Raw genomic sequence first — 17747 nt, forward strand, 5'->3', positions numbered from 1 at the left:
ATTTCCTCATAAAAATTTTTGGTTTGTAGCTGTCGCTCCCAAATATGTAAACTTTGCCACATTTTCGAAGGGCCCCATTAGTTATCTCTATGTTACGATTTTTTCTGCATTTTGGTGACCCAAGCAATGGTGATAAATTATCTCATTGTTTTATAGTATTTTGAGTAGGAAACGTGCTAGACAAATGTTTACCTGTACGGATTTTAATATTTTCATTCAAACACATTTTAATAAGCCCAACTAGTTTCATGGGTATACCAAATTTAATAATAATATTTTATGTTGCCTTCCTCCTAACTCAATCATAGGTTTTCTTGAAGTCTATGAATAGCTTATGTACTGTGTAATTGAACTAGTATTGTTTCTCTAATGTCTGACCAATACAAAAAATGTTATCAGTAGTTGAGCTATTACGTTGAAACCCACACTGATGATGCCCAATAATTTTGTTTACGTATGGACTTTACCTTGAATGGATCTTAGAATGTAATATTTCACCTCCTGCTTGAATCAGTTCTGCCAGAATTTGATTGCAGCCTGGCGATTTATACCTTCGCAACTTTTTCAGCAGTAATTTCAACTTCAAAATGACTAGGCTTATATACTAATGGCCGAGCTCTAACATCACTAACCCGATGCACATTCAGTAGCTGAGAGAAGAAATTCTTCCACCTATTCAAAATGTTGTGGGAATCTGTCAGCAGATCACCATTCTCATCCTTTACCAAGTTACTTCTAGGTTGGTAACCCTTCTTAAATGCATCTGTACCACTGTATAAATCTCTAATGATCTTGTTCTTACTATGTGTTGCAAGCTCATTAATTTTTTCTCTCGTAACGTTCTTACTATAAAAAATCAGATAATGAACTTCTCGCAAGTACTTTAAGTTTATTGTTTGTATGCGAGATTTATATTCTTCATTGTTCGGAATATGGGATTCCTATTGGTTGTCTGTTAACATCTACCTTTACTTTTAATCCTGCTAAGAGTTTTAAAGGATCGTATATTATGCGTTGATGAGAATCGGATCAGTATTCGCCATAGGATTTTACTTGTAATGGTATCACTGACTAAATATTACGCCCCACACTGTGGGAACAATGTTTTAGACTTCATACATTTCTCTCTAAATGTATTTCTGACCACCTACGTATTTTTAGCACAGATTTTTATTAACCGTACTGTATGCCTGTAGCATTAAATTCACAATGTGAACAGACTTTCTCAAATATTAGCGATGAACATTGTAAAGCACTGAACTAGGACAAAAGAAATGAGACACGCCGAGTCTAGTTCAAAATGCATATGACCTCGACGCTATTTGCTTAATGAATTTCACTAACACAGATCCTTGTTTTCAAAAACCTGTTTCGTATTCGGTAGGTACCAGTTTCAAATCTCGGACCGAAGACCGGTTGCCCTGACAAGTTTTTCGTGGTATTCCTCAATTACTCCAAGCAAATACCGGGATAGTACCCTGAACTAGATTACGAACGTTTTCTTCCGTATTCTTTTTTATTTATTGTCTATCAGTCATTCTATCATTTGACTTGAAATGTAGTCTGAACTCCCGACAGCGTCGTAATGAAATCGATCTCTGTTTCCGAAAATGCCAGTAGAATTTACATAAATATTTCCCGATCACAAGAAAAATGAATGATGACTTTGTTAGCCAGTTGATTATTTTAGAATAGAACACCACAACCTTCAGATTTTTTACAAGACAAAGGATCAGGAGATGATGTATGTTAAAAATGAAATATCGTGTGCTGTGTTTACATATATCAAATATTGGTGCTTGTAGTGTTGAACCAGAGTTGGCGGAAAGCCATATGGGCAATTTTGTTTTTTAATTACACCACTGTCTCTTGATTTGTGACGGAGAAAGCTTGTCCTGCACTTCCTGCAACTGAAATACAGGATTTCTTTTCTGTGCATAAAATCCTGTACTCTCAGTTATTTTTCTTCACTCGTCTACCTGGTTGTTACCAGGAGGCATGCAATGCACAACGCGGTTTATGTCTGCCGCTGTTTTTATCTGCAGACAGCCATAATATATTGTTTAATGTATTATATGTTATGGATAATATTATTTGGCATGTCTATACAACACTTGTTATGTCATATTCTTTAGGTAATCTTAACGTAGTAACAGGAAGAATAATTTAATGTTTGTTACTTGAAGTGCGCCTACTTTCATGTGTCATTGGAGAGGTTAAATGTCCTGTCATTGTTCGCATTGCGTATGAAGCTTGTTAAAGTTACGCGTAGAATATTAATCGAATATACACGTATTTATAAGTTTAGGGTAATGTGTTAAGATATGTGGGATATTTATTGTTGTGATTGAGTGAGGTTGTCTACGTGGAGCTGGGCTGCTGATTGGCCCGTTGTCGATATTTGATACAACTTGAACAATTTCGTTATTTTAGAATGACGTATTTAATGAATCCGTACCAAGAACGGATACTTTAGCTAGTTAAAATCTGGAACTAATTGATCAATACAGTTGCATTATTGGAAGTTTAATAATAAGTAATTAAATATTTAAGATATCTGTGAAATCAGATTGTTCAATTTTACAATTTCTATATGGCAATCATAGTCAATGTCAATCATTTTATTGTTAAAACTGATATACCTGATACTGAAATTAAATGAGAATATTCCAGTATAAATTACCTAGGTCTTCAAAACTGTTATTGTTGGAATTTGTAATAATTACTAAAAGTTGGACAGTTTTAAACTGTCATAGGACGATGTTTACGGTTTCTGTGTATATAACAGCAATTTTAAATGCCTGAAGTTATTTCAGCCACTACAAATGTAAGGATGTTAGTGCACCCAGATAGCAAACGTATTATAGGCACAACTAAAATATTTGAGATCTGGGGTTTTCATGGTGGCGAGGATGACAACGGTGTTTTGGATTTTATTTCCGTGTGGACTTCAGTCCTGAAGATGAAGACAGGATGTTTCACTGAAACGTTGGCAGCTACCTACGAGTTTACACGCTGCCAAACCCAAAAGAACATTAGTTGTAATGTTATCTCTGTTTAAATTTTACGCTATCAGTGAGATCGCAAAGCCGTGGGACTAAACATTGCTTTTCCATCACCGAGCTCTGTTTCGGATGTCACACGTGTTTCGACTCCCGGCTGTCTGACCTACATCCCTGAGGCCCATATTGTTGTCATTGTTGCCATAGCTGTTGGGTACATGACTCTGACACAATTGAAACACCTCACCGGACTCGCATATACAAGCAGATGTCAGTGAAGTTTATGATTACACATGACCGACATTTATCATAAAGCACTTTAAGAGGCTCTGCCTTCGTGTTAGTAAATTATTAATTTTATCTCAAAATGTATGTGATCAGCCTATATCACTTGCAGTTTCTTAAGAAGATAAAGGTTCCTATGGCATACAGATTTATGATTTTTCATATTGTCTCACAGCAGGCGACAGAGTAACGAAGTACAGAAAATATACAAGAAATCTGATTCGTGGCTTGCCATGCACTCGTGATTTTAATTTCAGAGATCTGCAACTTAAATATATTAGCAGAAAAACGTTTATCTTATTAAATATTAGCAAGGAAAGAGGAAATAATTCAATGTACAACTTCGGATTTCCGGAATAAGCAACATCGAATGTTGAGAATTAGCCAGTGTTTCTGCAAACATTGCAATTTCCATCTTCAGGGTAAACTCCAGTCGCGAAAACGTAAGGACAAGGCGTAAGAACTTCAGGAAAAGTGTCGTTGTTTATGTTTGGGAAGAAACGTAACTCTTAAATCTGCCGTGGAAGCATAAAGCTAAGTTTTTGACATTAAACAGCCGGTAACTGTATTCAATTTTTGTTTCAGTTTTCTTCCGTCTTCTGTCTTTTCGTTGCTAGGATACCATACACAATGTAATTCACAAAGAGATCTACGCCCTTTGCACAAATATCTTAGATTTAATACACAGAAGTACCTGTTTGATCACAAGTCAAATGTATTTATTCTGCTTAGGTGTAACTCGGTTAAGTGTAAGGGGATGGAGTATGCATGAGGCTAAATTATTGGCAAAAGGAATTTGAACTCAAATAGCTGTTGATAGGCGCTTTGCAGAGGCGTAGAATATAAAGGGGAAAACTGTAAAAATGTGTGAGGTGCTATGTGAATCCACACAGACGCGTCGTAGAAAAGTTTTGGTGTTAAGGAAAGGTACAATAGATTGACAAAACTCATGGCAGATTCTGTTAGAAAATGTTACGTACCCTATGCCGACAGAGCAATCATGTGTTACTAGCAGATATTTGTTTCTGTCCTCAAAGATTGCTTTTAATTAATGCGTTAGTCGTTGTCACGGTACATAATGAAATTGATGATGACTTAAAATTAAGTAATTCTGCTTTAGCATCCTCGTCAGTCTGGACTGAACGAATATAAATATTAAAGACGGATTTATTGATGGTACATGCGAGTTTTATGGAATTGCCTTTCGATCATAAGCGTGTTGCCCGAGACAGCACTTGTATGTGGTTCTGATACGCTCCAAATAAACAGTCCTCTATTATGTTGTCATTCTACAGTGTTAAAATATCGCACACAGCCCCGTGGCCACAAGAGAGCTTTATCAAATAAATGCTCTCGCTTATGATTTTAGCAGTAAAAAGGAGGTCAAAACATAAATAACAATATTTTCGTGACATAATTACGCTTCATTCATAGCGAACGTGTTCAATTTGGTTTACTTAATTAGCAGCCCGCAGTGGAGATTTTCATCATGTTACGAAGTAGGTAGGGACTCCTAACCGTTATATTATGATGTGAATATGTTGTTACAGTGCATTTGCGGTCCCCTGTTAATTGCAGCTAGTGCTGTCATTTACAAATCTCTGGTGCACCATTATGGAACTGCACATCCAGTCACATCACAGTATCCACTCTTGCGACCCCGAGGTAGTGAACCTGAGGTCGAAATTTTGTTCAGAACTTACTTTGAGCCTGCTTATTCTCTTGTCCGGTAACTCCCTGCTGAGAATTAGAAACAGTAAGATCATAAATGAGATTGCTAATTAATGAGCATTTTTTTCTTTTCTTTTGGACTTCTACCACACGGTACATATACCTCTTGGAGTTGGTCGTCAGAGCCTCGTTTGTGCGACGTAAAACTGAGGTAGGCATTAAGGTAGGAGTGTGTTTGGGACATAGATTAACACCCTGGCATTCCAGTAACCACTGTTATTTGTGGCAGAACTGGCAAATGCAGGGACGTATGAAGGCAGGTAAAACGCCAAATCTTGTGTTATTGTTGAACAAAATTCGAACACTAAGAAAAAAGGCGACTACATCGTTTTAAATAATGTTCAGTTCGTTTCAGTACGCGCTGTCTGTCTGCAGTCTCAGTGCGTTGTCAGTCGACTCGGCGCGACGATTGCAGGAAGGTAGGAGGGTGTAGAAGAACGCCTTCGATGGTGCACACTTCAAAGTATCACAGAAACAGAACTCAAAAGACAATGTGCATCAACTAGGTAGACACGACGGAATATGAAGACTTTAATATGGGGACAGTGCGTTCCTCCGAAATGTTGGCATCTACCGACGAGTATACCCGACACCAAGACCGAGAAGATCATCAAACGACGGAATGTTCACGTTGTTTATGTGTGTTCATGTTTTCAGCAGGCTACTCGGAGCGTTACTTTTGAGGCAAAGTTGCTTTTCTGTTTTGACTTTCCAAACCACATTATTATTCTTTGAATCCTGTGTTGAGACCCTTTAGGAATGCTGACCACACAGCCTTCTCCCAGCTTCGTTTTGAAATATCGACACTGGTGAGAGATGTTTATTTGATTTCTCCGGGGAAGAAAATTCGTATGTCAAAGAAAGACTGAAACATTATTAGAAGGCAGAGACGAATTTTTTTAGATGCGTCCAGAGATGTCCTTCATATTTGCAGAAGAGAAACTTTTCATTCCATAAAGCGAAGTCGTAGGAGAGCATAGGATACCACGCCCACCATATTATGAACTTTCATGTATTTTTGTCCCTCTGTTTATTCTGAGTTGTTGTTCTTTTCTCCTTTTTATTCTCATCCTTTGACGTAACATTAGATGTCTTTGTAGACGCAGCCACTCGGCAACATTTTCCATTTCTTGGCACCAGAACTCCTGCGAAATTACGTAGTAAGAAAGTAGAAAGAGATTTTCGAACAAAGTTGGGAGTTAACTATTACAGCGCAACGAGTAGAGGATTTCTTGTGGCTCGTACATTCTTTTGGAAGTTTCCTGCTGGAACTTTTCTTGCGGGATGCCACTGTTTATCCTCACAGTGTAGCGGGAAACATGATGTTGAAGTTCCTTATACCTTTTTCCAAGTATGCTATGTGTTTCTACCATAGGGAGTCTACGAAGTTGACATAGCGTCACACAGTCTGTAGAATGCAGATTCTGTGGGTATTATAGCCTCATAGGACTATTGACCTTGTTTCATCAGGTGAGATTTCAGGTTTTCACGGAGACGAATATGAAGATGGCTATCCTCTGGATTGTTGTAGTATGGTAGAGGTTTACAGACGTTTCAGAGGTGATTGTTGCCTCCATCATAATGGAATATATAGCAAACCTGTTATGCCACATCTTTTTAAGAAAGAAATAGATTTAATGTTAATAATTTCCTCGAAATAACGATAACATTACCTCAGGATAAAGGTCGGTGGTGTCTATCGTGAACGCAGTAATGAACCTATGTTTCATACAAAGTGGGGAATGTCTGACTAGCTGAGCCACTGTTGGCTTTTAAAGAAGGACTTTGCCCCACGGAGTTAACTGACGACATTGCCACTCCTTGTTTGGGAGCTCCCGGGTTCAAATGTCGACCCCGAGACCAGCTTTCCTGAATAAGGTTCCTCGTGGTTTTTCTCAGTATATCCAAGTAAATGATGGGATACTTTCTTAAATTAGGCCACTCTCGTTTTCTTCGATTCTATTCCGATCAACCTATTGACAGCGTCGTCATATAAAATACTAGCAAATAAACAAATACAAACCATTGCATCGAATGTTTTTGTTTTTGTTGCAGCATGTAGGTGGAATGTACTGGTTCGGATAAAATTACGTGTCTATTACAATTAAAAGATAATGTATTACAAGTAGAATGAATGTTGTGGCACCACTGCAATTTGTGAATCTCATGAAAGAGAAGAACTTATATGACCGAATGGGAGACACGCAACCAGTAATTGTTAATCAGCGTGATATGATCTATGTTAAAGTGCAATATCGTCTGTGGTTGTTAGAGAATGTAATTACGTCAGCATAAATATGGAACTAACAAGAATTTGTTCGGAATCTCAATTTCAGGAGAGACACGTCTTATGTTATCCCGGTTTACCTTCTGGAGCCAAGATTTAATGCCATAATAATTAAATTTTCTTCGGACAGCGTCTGCTACCGCATCTCCACACTCCCTGACGTCACAGGGAGAAGATGAGAGAGGGGAGGGGGGTAAGAAGTTCTCCGAGTACAATGTCTTTATTCCGGTTACGCGCTCGGTTCACCATTTCTCAAGAAAAGCATCGCTGGCAGACGTAAGCTCAGATATGCATCCGATAATTTTTCATTTTTCGTCCCTTTTTTGTCGTCGTCGTCAAATAGTAGTCAAGGTAATAGGCCACTCGTTTGTGCATGATAGGAGAATGTGTAAGCATAGAGTAAGAATAATTTCGTTGGAAACGAAGGTGCGTGGAGGAAGATCTAGGGGCACACCATGCACACGATGCACGGACCAAGGTATGGGAACTATAGAGAGGAGAGGTCTTGGCTGGCAGATGGTAGATAAAATGCAAGAATTAGCACTTATAAAAGGCAACCCACAAGTGTGGAAACGTCCTGAACAAAGGCAAATGTCACTAATATTCTGCAGAAAAATAGAAGTGGGATTTGTATATCTTTTCTCCTACGACAGGCTAAACGTAAGTGTTTTTGGTGCACCCTCTAAGAAACATATATAAGGCAGGCGGAGAATAAAAAGGAAAGTTCTTGCAAATCAGAACGAAGTTTAAGTACTTATCGGTAGAATGTGTAAGTCACCAAGAACTCGGTAAGCGTGTACAGTAAGTCTTAATTTATAGAGCAAGGACTTTCCCTTTCAGTCCATCAATCGGGCGAATGGTCTTAATGGAAATTAACTGCTTCCCACGAGTTACGACCCTCTTGAGATATTGCTCTGAAATTGAAGTGTCTCGAAATTTACGAGAGACTGTTGTACGAGAGTGTTCAACTCTGCCGTCACACCGCCTGTGTCATGAAAGACTTGTAACAACCTAAAATCAATGGATTACAAAGATGGCTGTCGTGTGGGTTGTAGCGTCGTGTAATCTGGTAGAAGTATGCCAACGTTTCAGAGGTCCTTGATGCTTCCATCGTCAGGACGGTAAGACAGACAGCCCAGAAGACAGCCATCTTCGTACTTACCGCCGTGAAAACCTCAAACTACCAAAGACTTATGAATCGTTAGTGTTGAAACATGGCGTATATTTTGAAGAACACGTGCATTATTGATGTTTTTAGTACAAACATTGCTAATATACATGAATAAATGATGTACTGCTGAAATTGAAATTGGTAATTGGATTCATGTATAGGCCTACAATTAATTGGTTTGGAAGCAATGGGGGCGGATATGACGCTATGATTTATATGCTAATGGATCATATCCGATTATGTGACGCTGACACCCCAAGGGGACTGCCACCTGCCACTTCCATACTGTTACAGATGATTATAACCCTGTAAGTGATATTTTGACAGTCCTGCAAACCTAACGTCCGCGAGCCATTTGTGTTAGACGAGCATGATCTAACTGAATCCTGCTTTTAACTTATATTTTCCGTGAAACAGCAATGCATGCTTTAGATGGTAAAGTTTTTAAATAATAACGGTATTTCAATTTAAAATGTGATCCCCGTTTACGCGCATTTGTTATCCGCGTTTCTTCCGTTTTATTTCAGTATTATCTGGAAAGTGAATATTCTATTTGCGGCTGAACTATAAAGCCTATTAGTTACGTTGGACTTTCTCCAGTATGAGGAAATGCAGATGATACGCTTAACAAGAAAGGATTTTAATGCCAGTTTAACATAAAAATGACGAATATTGTACGTTTTCTGTAATGAATGATGTTATAACCGTACATGACGAGAGTCAAGTGTATTTGTGCCGTACTTTGGCTGTTATGATGGAAACTTGTAACAAAAACTATAAATCTGAACCGATTTCAGTAATTGTTGGAACTGTGGGAACTATAGTAGGAACATTCCTTAAGGAAGCCTGAATAAAACCTTTAAGAGAATAATCGTATCTGTGTTTTAATATGGATCCGAATGTTGGAATTTAATGAGAAGAGAAATTACAAGAATGGAGATGGCAGAATCTCGTTTCCTCAGAGTGATCGCAGGATACAAAATGACATCATAAACGTAATGAGGATATTAGATAAGAAGTGGGAATGACATTGGCTATCAGTACAATAAGAAGAAACTTCTAATGTGCCCACTAGATTTGTAATACCTGAATACCGATTCCTGGAGCAGCTGCCATTGCGTATCAGAAAGCATTGTTACGTGTTTAAATACTGATTAGGTTTGTTAACCTAGAAAAATTTTGTGGCGAAGATAAGTTTAATTAAGAAGATTTCTGTCTTCTGAGTTGTTGCGCTATGTAGTCTGGTGAATTTTACAGACGTTTCAGAGGTCCTTGCTGCCTCCGTCATCAGGGCGATGAATAAGCCAATAGGGTGTGTGGGGCTAGGTTTATAGGTGCCGGAATGTGAATGGTGTAGCCTGATGACGGAGGCAGCATGACCTCTGAAACGTTGGTTAACATCGACCAGAATACACAACGCAACAAACCAGAAGACAGAACTCTTCATACTCACCGTTGCGAAAACCTCAAATCTTGCAAAATTTAATTAAATTATGTAAACGTTCAAGATTTATTTAATGTCTTAGTATTCCGTTAATACGAACGTACCTTATTTCGTAATGTGAAATTGCTTTCATAACTAAAATAATGCCGTATATCCCGAATTTTAAGATGCACTTTTTCACACATTATAATTTCTGAAATCGCGCGTCTTAAATTTGATGGCTGTAAGAATCGATATATAGTCTTTTTTCCTGAAATCGCAGAATTTTTCATTTGATGACGACTCTACTAACTTATTTTTGGTAATATGATGACGCTTTCTCAATTACATCATTTTCTTGGCATCAAGTGGCAGGTTGATTGTCAATGATGGATGTAGCGACCTATTTCAAGTTATTGTCTCAACGAATTAAAGGAGATATACATAAATTTTAAGTTTGAAATCATATTTGGACAACGTATACAGGATAGATGAAAGTTGATACAATGGCATTTTCCTTATCGACTGAGGGGGAAGTCATGGCTACTGAGAATCCAAATCAAAAGTGTGATGCAACGTATCGCTTGCAGGGTAAGGTTTGTTGGAGCTTTTCATTTAGGCCACTTTGCGCTCTGTGTACAGTGCCAAATTTGGCTCTTTGAAAATAAAGCAGTTTCAGTAATACGAAACATAGTACGGGTGGAATTCTGAGATCTTGAACGTAATAAACTGGTCACACCTCAACGTCAATTTATTTGTATAAATTATAACTATGTAAATAAATATATTGTACGCGGAAAAATTGATACGTAATTTTATAAATTAATAAGGAGGTAAATATTGAAGTAAGAAAATATAGAGGCATATAAACGAAGAAAAATACACAAGTAAAGTTCTGGTCTCTAGATTTGACTCCGAAAGTGTACCGTAACGAAGAAGGCTGTGTGTTTGTTTGAATGCCTACTTTGAAAGCCCGGTAGTGTGTTTTACGGTAACGTGGATGTGTTGCGGTCTGCAGTTTACCTTGCAGCTTAACCAGTGGTAAGGAACACATACATCAACAGCGCCATTTGACGCTGTAACGCTGCGTTTTATTGAGGGTAAACGGCCGTGGAAACCTGCCAAGCTTCTGGAGCGGTGGCGCGCGAAGATGCCGCGTTCGCTCGACTCATCTAAATAACTGCGGTTATTGAGAACCAAGAGGACGTTAAAGCCTCGAACTACTCTGTCGTACATTTGTTCACGTTTTTACGGTATAGTCACTGACATTCGCCTTCTGTGTCTGCAGGGAACATGAAGAAGCCCAGGTCTTCTGCCCCTAACAGTGACAAGCAGCACAAAGATGATAGCAGTTGGTAAGTTTATTTACCATATAAGTTTGTTTCGTAACGGAACAATTTATAATATTGTCTCTGAATCTGAAGATGGACAGAATTTGCAGTTACGCTTTACGTATTCCAAGCTAATGAATCACTGTCATTTGTAATTCAGTTTTGGTTTTGAGTTAACTAACCTTAATGTAAACCATAATAATTGAACGACTAAAATAGTCAGGTTATTGTGAATATTTGCTTTTTATAAATCTGCGAATGGCGTGGCTATCATTTTCATTAGAAGGGCTGTTGTCAAAGCAATTTATTGTTATGGGTCTTAGGTCCTCAAATTAAAGGTAAAATTAAGAACAGGGAGAAACATGAAAGTATGGACGACCGTTGAAGGAAGGATTTGAGGTTTTCACGGCGGTGAGTCTGAAGATTGCCGTCCTCTGGGTTGTTGCGCTGTGTAGTCTGGTAGATGTTTACCGACGTTTCAGAGGTCATGCTGCCTCCGTCATCATCGCCCTGATGACGGAGGCAGCATGACCTCTGAAACGTTGGTAAACATCTACCAGACTACACAGCGCAACAACCAGAAGACAGAAATCTTTATACTCATCGCCCTGATGATGGAGGCAGTATGACCTCTGAAACGTTGGTAAACATCTACCAGACTACACAGCGCAACAACCCAGAAGACGGCAATTTTCAAGGATAGATAGGTCTCATCTGTCTCAGGTGCTGGAACAACGTTTACGTGTATTTAGGCCTACGTATACATACGTGATTCTGATATATGTATGCGTGTGCATATAAGAGTATGGATGCAGGTCTGCATGTATGTATGCATGAAAATGCGTGTGTTTAGATACTCGTTGTAGTCTACGCGATGGTGTGCAGACTGTAGGGAGTGTGTCGGCTTGATATCAAGAGAGCCTGATGTGGATCGCATCATCATTGACTTTCAGGAGGCTTTGTCTTGAAAGAACGTTCTTACACTCTGCCGTGGATCTGAGATAACCCGCAGACTTAACCTCCCGCTCCGCTAGAGTGTCTTATCCTCGTGTCTGTCCTTTTGCTTGTGCTTCTGAGAATATCAGAGGATTTTGTCCCATAGCACAAGTCGACTAAGCAAAAAACTCACATTTTTATCAAATCTTTACCCGTTTTTCTTTTCTGAGTGCGGGTCTACAGTAAATATATATTGCTTTCTAGGAGCTTGAACCTCGTAAGCTTTAAATACTTAACCCGCAAAACGAAAAGCATACTTTGTATCATGTTACGTGCTTCTCTGATTTAGGTATTGAATTTCCTCTAAAATACGCCGTGTCTTTATAATTCACAGGACATTGTAATTAAATGACGTTAAAGTTATTTGGACTATCGAGTTTTTGGATTTTGGTCATCGTCTGCTATTAACTTATGGAAGAGTGGATCTGTCTTCGTCTTCAGATGTAAAGAATGAAAGTAAATAAGAATATTTTATACTTTCAGCATAATCAGTGCATTGTAACATTTTTCTGTGAACGGTATGTAGGTTTTTGCACATTTTTGACAAAAACATTGTCTCCTTCGAGTACACCTTTTCGATACGAGGAATTGTTTAGATTTATTATGTGAACGATCATTCAGCTTAGTCTTGTTTTGCTTATTTTTTAACGTTTTCTCTTTCTGAAGTTTATTTTATCTTCTTGTGCTGAATGTATTCGGCTCATGAAGCCGTTGAGTTAGCACGTTAAAACAAAGAATTTAATTATAACTAGTCTACTAATTAACAAAACGCATCATGGCGACTAAGACTCCTGACTTGAAATATGTGTGGGAACTATTATAATGGTGGTTTGTCATTAAGCCGGAGTAACTGCCAGTCGTAAAATAACATGGACACATTGGTTGCTCCGTTGAAACCACGATTAAATAGTTACAAATGGAAATCATATCAAAATAACAATTAAAATAAACAATATACTGTTATTTATGAATAGATTGATTTGTTCCTTTCTGCATTTAATAATTGTTTAAGTTTGAAATACTGACACCCCTTTGGAATAACTTTGGGGAAAAAAGTAGATATCGGGTTTATTTATTATCGACACTGATTTCGAAAATCGCTACTGTTACTGCTCGTTGTGACGTGCTGTTTGAAAACTATGTCCAGCATCCGCCATTCTCATCGCCCTCTCATTTTACACTAGTCATAATATGCTACTGAAGTGAGTGGAAACAGCAGATTTTGAGATTTGTCATTTTCAAAGCGCATCCTTGTAATTCAATTATACAGGCACATATTTTGTAAATAAACACCAGAATGATGCACGTGTTTCAGTGGCTACTGCATTTTCCTTTGAAAGCTCACAACAAAAAAACTAAAGTTGAAATACGTGCAGGCAAACAAAATATTACAGTTAAACTGTTAATTTCGCTACAGAGAACTGTCACATACATTTTGGTTAGACCATGACGCGAATGTTTAATACCTTTTCCGATTAAATTTATTTAATTACAGACGCTCCACGACTTACGCAGTCATTCCGTTTTGGGTGATCTTGAGTAACCCGAATTTTGCGCAAGTCGAAATTGTTACTGTAATATACTAACGTATGCGTGATTGTGCACGTTTTTGCTTTGTAAAAAAAACATGAAAGCACGGAAAAATGTCGTTATAAGCATAGCGAATTAACATTTACAACAACATTTCATTTACATTTTAATTCTGGTGCTAATATGTTTCACTCAAAGCGACAGTCTGGCGTTGGACGACAAAGAGCTTCATCTGTAGAAGAGGAAGGATATGGAACAGGTATTGTATAATCGCAAAATTTTCCGCATCTGGAAATGTTTTTTGTACCTAATGGAATAGTTTACGTAACTCGGGATCCTCTTAATATAAGAAGGTGGAAAGAATAGACAGACATGTTTTTATACTTCATAGTATGAAAATATAAATATAATAGGCTTAAATAAATGTATGTTTTATTTTTTCTATACTCTGGTTTATAAATTCCTGTGACAAGCAAAGCTTAAGCAATTGTGCGTAATAAGTGATTAGTAGAACAAAAATGAGCATTAAATTAGTATAGGAGAACTGACGGGAGGTTGCGTTTGCATCTGCTCATGCGCACACTGTCGCTTGCGCATGTGCGTAACTAACCTCAACTTACGTAACCTAAAGTAGGCCAACGTAACCAAATTCAACGTAATCTGTCCGTTAGAAGCCTAATTTTGCCAACTGCCTGTTGCGCATGCGCTGACGTAATTTTCCGCATGTGCATATCTAATCTTACCTAACTCAATCCAACCTAATCCAATAACTCCAAATTAAAATAAAGCTTAACCTTGTTAGCTGAACATGGCTCATTTCCTTCTGCGCATGCCCACAGTTTCGTCTGAATTATTTCCACATTTTGCATTTACGAGTTTCATGTGATTCTTAGAATAAGCCTCAATAATTTTCGTAGACGACATTAAGGGATGTCTCTTTGTAATGGAGAAATATTGTTTTATATGCCTAGGATCTAAATCTGTAAATATTATATAGATACGCTTCGGTATTAGAGGGTTACGTGTTATCTTTTATAATTTGCAGACGGAAACTGAATAAAACATAGATTTCTATAGTATTCTTAATGCAAATAGAGTTTTCCGTGAATTGAATGGAACATGGATGTTCGATTAACCGGGTACAATTGACCTTAGCGGTTACTGAGAGCACCAAGCGTCTAATTGTCTATTAAAGGCCCTGATCGCCCTGTTTATGGAGGAAGAAAACACGTCTGAAACGTCGGTAAACTTGTAATATACTACACGGAAAGTAGCCTTCTTTAGCTGTACGAGACTATGAGTCACAGACTTTGGTTGGTAAGTTTCAAATCACAACAGAAACTTCTGTCAACAGTCTGTTGTTATACTACCTGGTATTCTTTTGCGTCTGTCCACAAAGCTCTAGTATTCGAACCCGTATAGCTGGAGTATGACATAAAAGAGAAAAGAAAAGAATTATACTTTCCTTTGAAATTCCATAGATGACAAACAAAGCTATCAAAAAAGTAAGGGTGGAAGTAAGAGAGGTCTAAAGTCATTCCTGCACGCTGGTGAATTATTGCTCTGACTTTCGAGAGAGGAAGTTGGCTGGAAGAGACAGGGGTCAGGTCGAGGCATGAGGTTGCCGACGAGGGACCATCTTGTCTATTGCCACCCTCTCAATTCCTCCCGGTCGATGTGGACGCCATCAAAATATCGATGTCTATCGAATACCAATGCTTTCAGCTAGGTCAATGTGTGTGTTTATATGAAGTGGACATGCTGGAAAGTTACGTGGGATCTGTAATAAAAATTTCTTCCCCTTTGCATGTGGATTAATCTGAATAGTGTGTTCCGTATTTCGCGATTTGAATCCTCTGCTTTTGTAGTGTGCTTGTTATGTTCTTCGTATCCCAGTGGACGTTCGTAAAACATTTTATGTTAACTGAAGAACCATTTCAGAAATCGGACGTACATCCAGTTTAGTACCTTCAAAGCACTAAGCCTATTTGATTATTATCTGACCTTCTCCTCGCGGTGGGAGTGGTATTCTCGCTTTTGGTTTGAGTTTTGTTTGGTGTGTTACAGAATCATTGTAAGAAACCTTTTTTGCCGTTTCTGAGCAGTTATAATTGTTTTTCGACAATTTAAAGTAACCGTTAAAATATGAAACAGAGAAAAATACCTTGCTTTATAAAATCTCATCGTTGAAATATCTTATTTAATCGATTTTAATACGCGCTTTATTTAAAAACGAGTCACTTTAAATTGTCTTAAATCGAGGCGCGTTTTAATATTTATATGGCGTCTAAGATCGATACAGCGTACCTATTGTTAAAGCAAGAGTGCGTCTTATAATCGACGGTGTTTTAAGGTCGAGGAAATGCGATAGTTAAAAATTCGGGTAGCTTATGCAAAGGGCCAGTACCGTAGTAGCCTTCTAATATAACAATAGCTTGTTCGTTGGTTTGAATTCCGCTATGGACAAAATCTCAGTTCTTTATCATTATCACTATATTCAACTGACGAGTCTGGGCGCACTGCCTTATTTCTTTAAACGAGTTCGATGCCGTACTGACAGACGAATTTGTATCAGCTGCAAGCGTTGTTTACTATCGAACTGTAATTATATTGACATGATTTGTGCCAGGGGCGGAGCGTGTTTGTTAACAGTGTTATTTCGGCTAAAACTTAGAAAAAAAACGAAAAGCAAAAAAAATTCTGTATTACTTTCGTGATTCATTGGTACTGCATATGCTGGACCACAGCAATACCGATCAGATAAAATACGTCGTTCGCCAATTTCAGCCAGCGAGGCGTCGTTATTAGGATTTTTAGCCTTGCTGGCTGTAGTTGGGTACGCTGCTTTTTTTGTGATCGGTTGGACTGTCGAAAATGGATGGAGTACCACTGAACCATAGAAGTAAGACAGAAGCCTTTTATTTTTTCAAATTATTAGTCCCGCCAACATGTTTTAGCGGATAATTCATTTCAGATCGTTTAAGGATTTGAAATAAATAACGTTGTCGTCTACTCACATAATAAATACTTTCCTCGTGTTAGTTGGGCAGCCAGTGCAGATCACGCAGATGGCACGTGGTGTTACGTTACTCTCCTCTTCTGTAATTACATCACGGCCTTGTACATTTTTGAGATCCTAGTACTGCTCGCTTAATGGGTACGTTACTGCATCTTATACAAATATGGACCCAAACCTTTTCATACTATCGTATTCCCATTATATATTTCATACAAAAGTCAGCAGGAGTGAATGAATTTGTTGTGAAAATATAGTATTTTGAAAAAGCTCGTGGATGGAGTCGACTCGAAAAACAAGTTTTGTTTTCTAATCATTTTATTTTTACGTTCTTCTTTTTTATTTAAATTCTCTTCCCCTCAAACTCTTCCCTTCCATTCAACTCAGTTTTATTCGCCTTTTTCTCCTCCTACCTTCCTTGTTTTGGTACTCTGAATTCGCTCAGTTTTGTAATCAGGGTCTTGAGTGGCGATAGCAAAATCACTCCAAAAAATGCTTTCTTTGGTGACGTTAACTTATGATCAACGTTAATACTTGTATGAATTGTAAATAAAATCCTGTTTTAAAATTCTGTAGGAAAATGTGTTGTGCCCTATGTTTCTTTTCTGTTTGTTTGTTTGTGTGATTGTGAGTTATGAATTGGCAAGTATGTGCAAATAGCTCTTAGCTGCTGTCCCAGATTTTGCCTTGATGAACTGTTGAGATCCAGAGAGCTCTCAAACAGCCAGTTTTCAAGCCGAAAGTAAATCCCATGACTTTCTAAATAGGACACTGAAATGCTGACCACTGAACCGCGGCGTTCAGTAACTTAGTGTGTGTTGCAAAGTACCATCACTTAGAAACTTGAAATTTATGCTGCTATAAGAAACGGTAGCCAGCTGTACTTAGTTCGGGCCTAGTTTCTTGCAGTTGTTACAAACTTTATGGTAACATAAAGTTACATGTAGATCTCATTTAGGCTTAAGTTACGATCAG

The 17747-nt window shown here is 38.1% G+C and overlaps 1 long non-coding RNA gene across 1 annotated transcript in view; it reads left to right on the forward strand.

The window, feature by feature from the left end:
* LOC147873664 (uncharacterized) overlaps positions 1 to 17747 on the forward strand; it is a 165429-nt gene that overhangs the window by 4914 nt on the left and 142768 nt on the right. The window contains exon 2 of the long non-coding RNA XR_015535506.1: positions 11188 to 11254. This is a non-coding gene — a long non-coding RNA (uncharacterized LOC147873664). The remainder of the gene's footprint in view (positions 1 to 11187; positions 11255 to 17747) is intronic.

This window comes from Zootermopsis nevadensis, unplaced genomic scaffold (genome assembly GCF_977971745.1).
Source record: "Zootermopsis nevadensis isolate Lab colony 2312 unplaced genomic scaffold, Znev_1.0 Znev_ptg000017l, whole genome shotgun sequence".
Lineage (NCBI taxonomy): Eukaryota > Metazoa > Arthropoda > Insecta > Blattodea > Termopsidae > Zootermopsis > Zootermopsis nevadensis.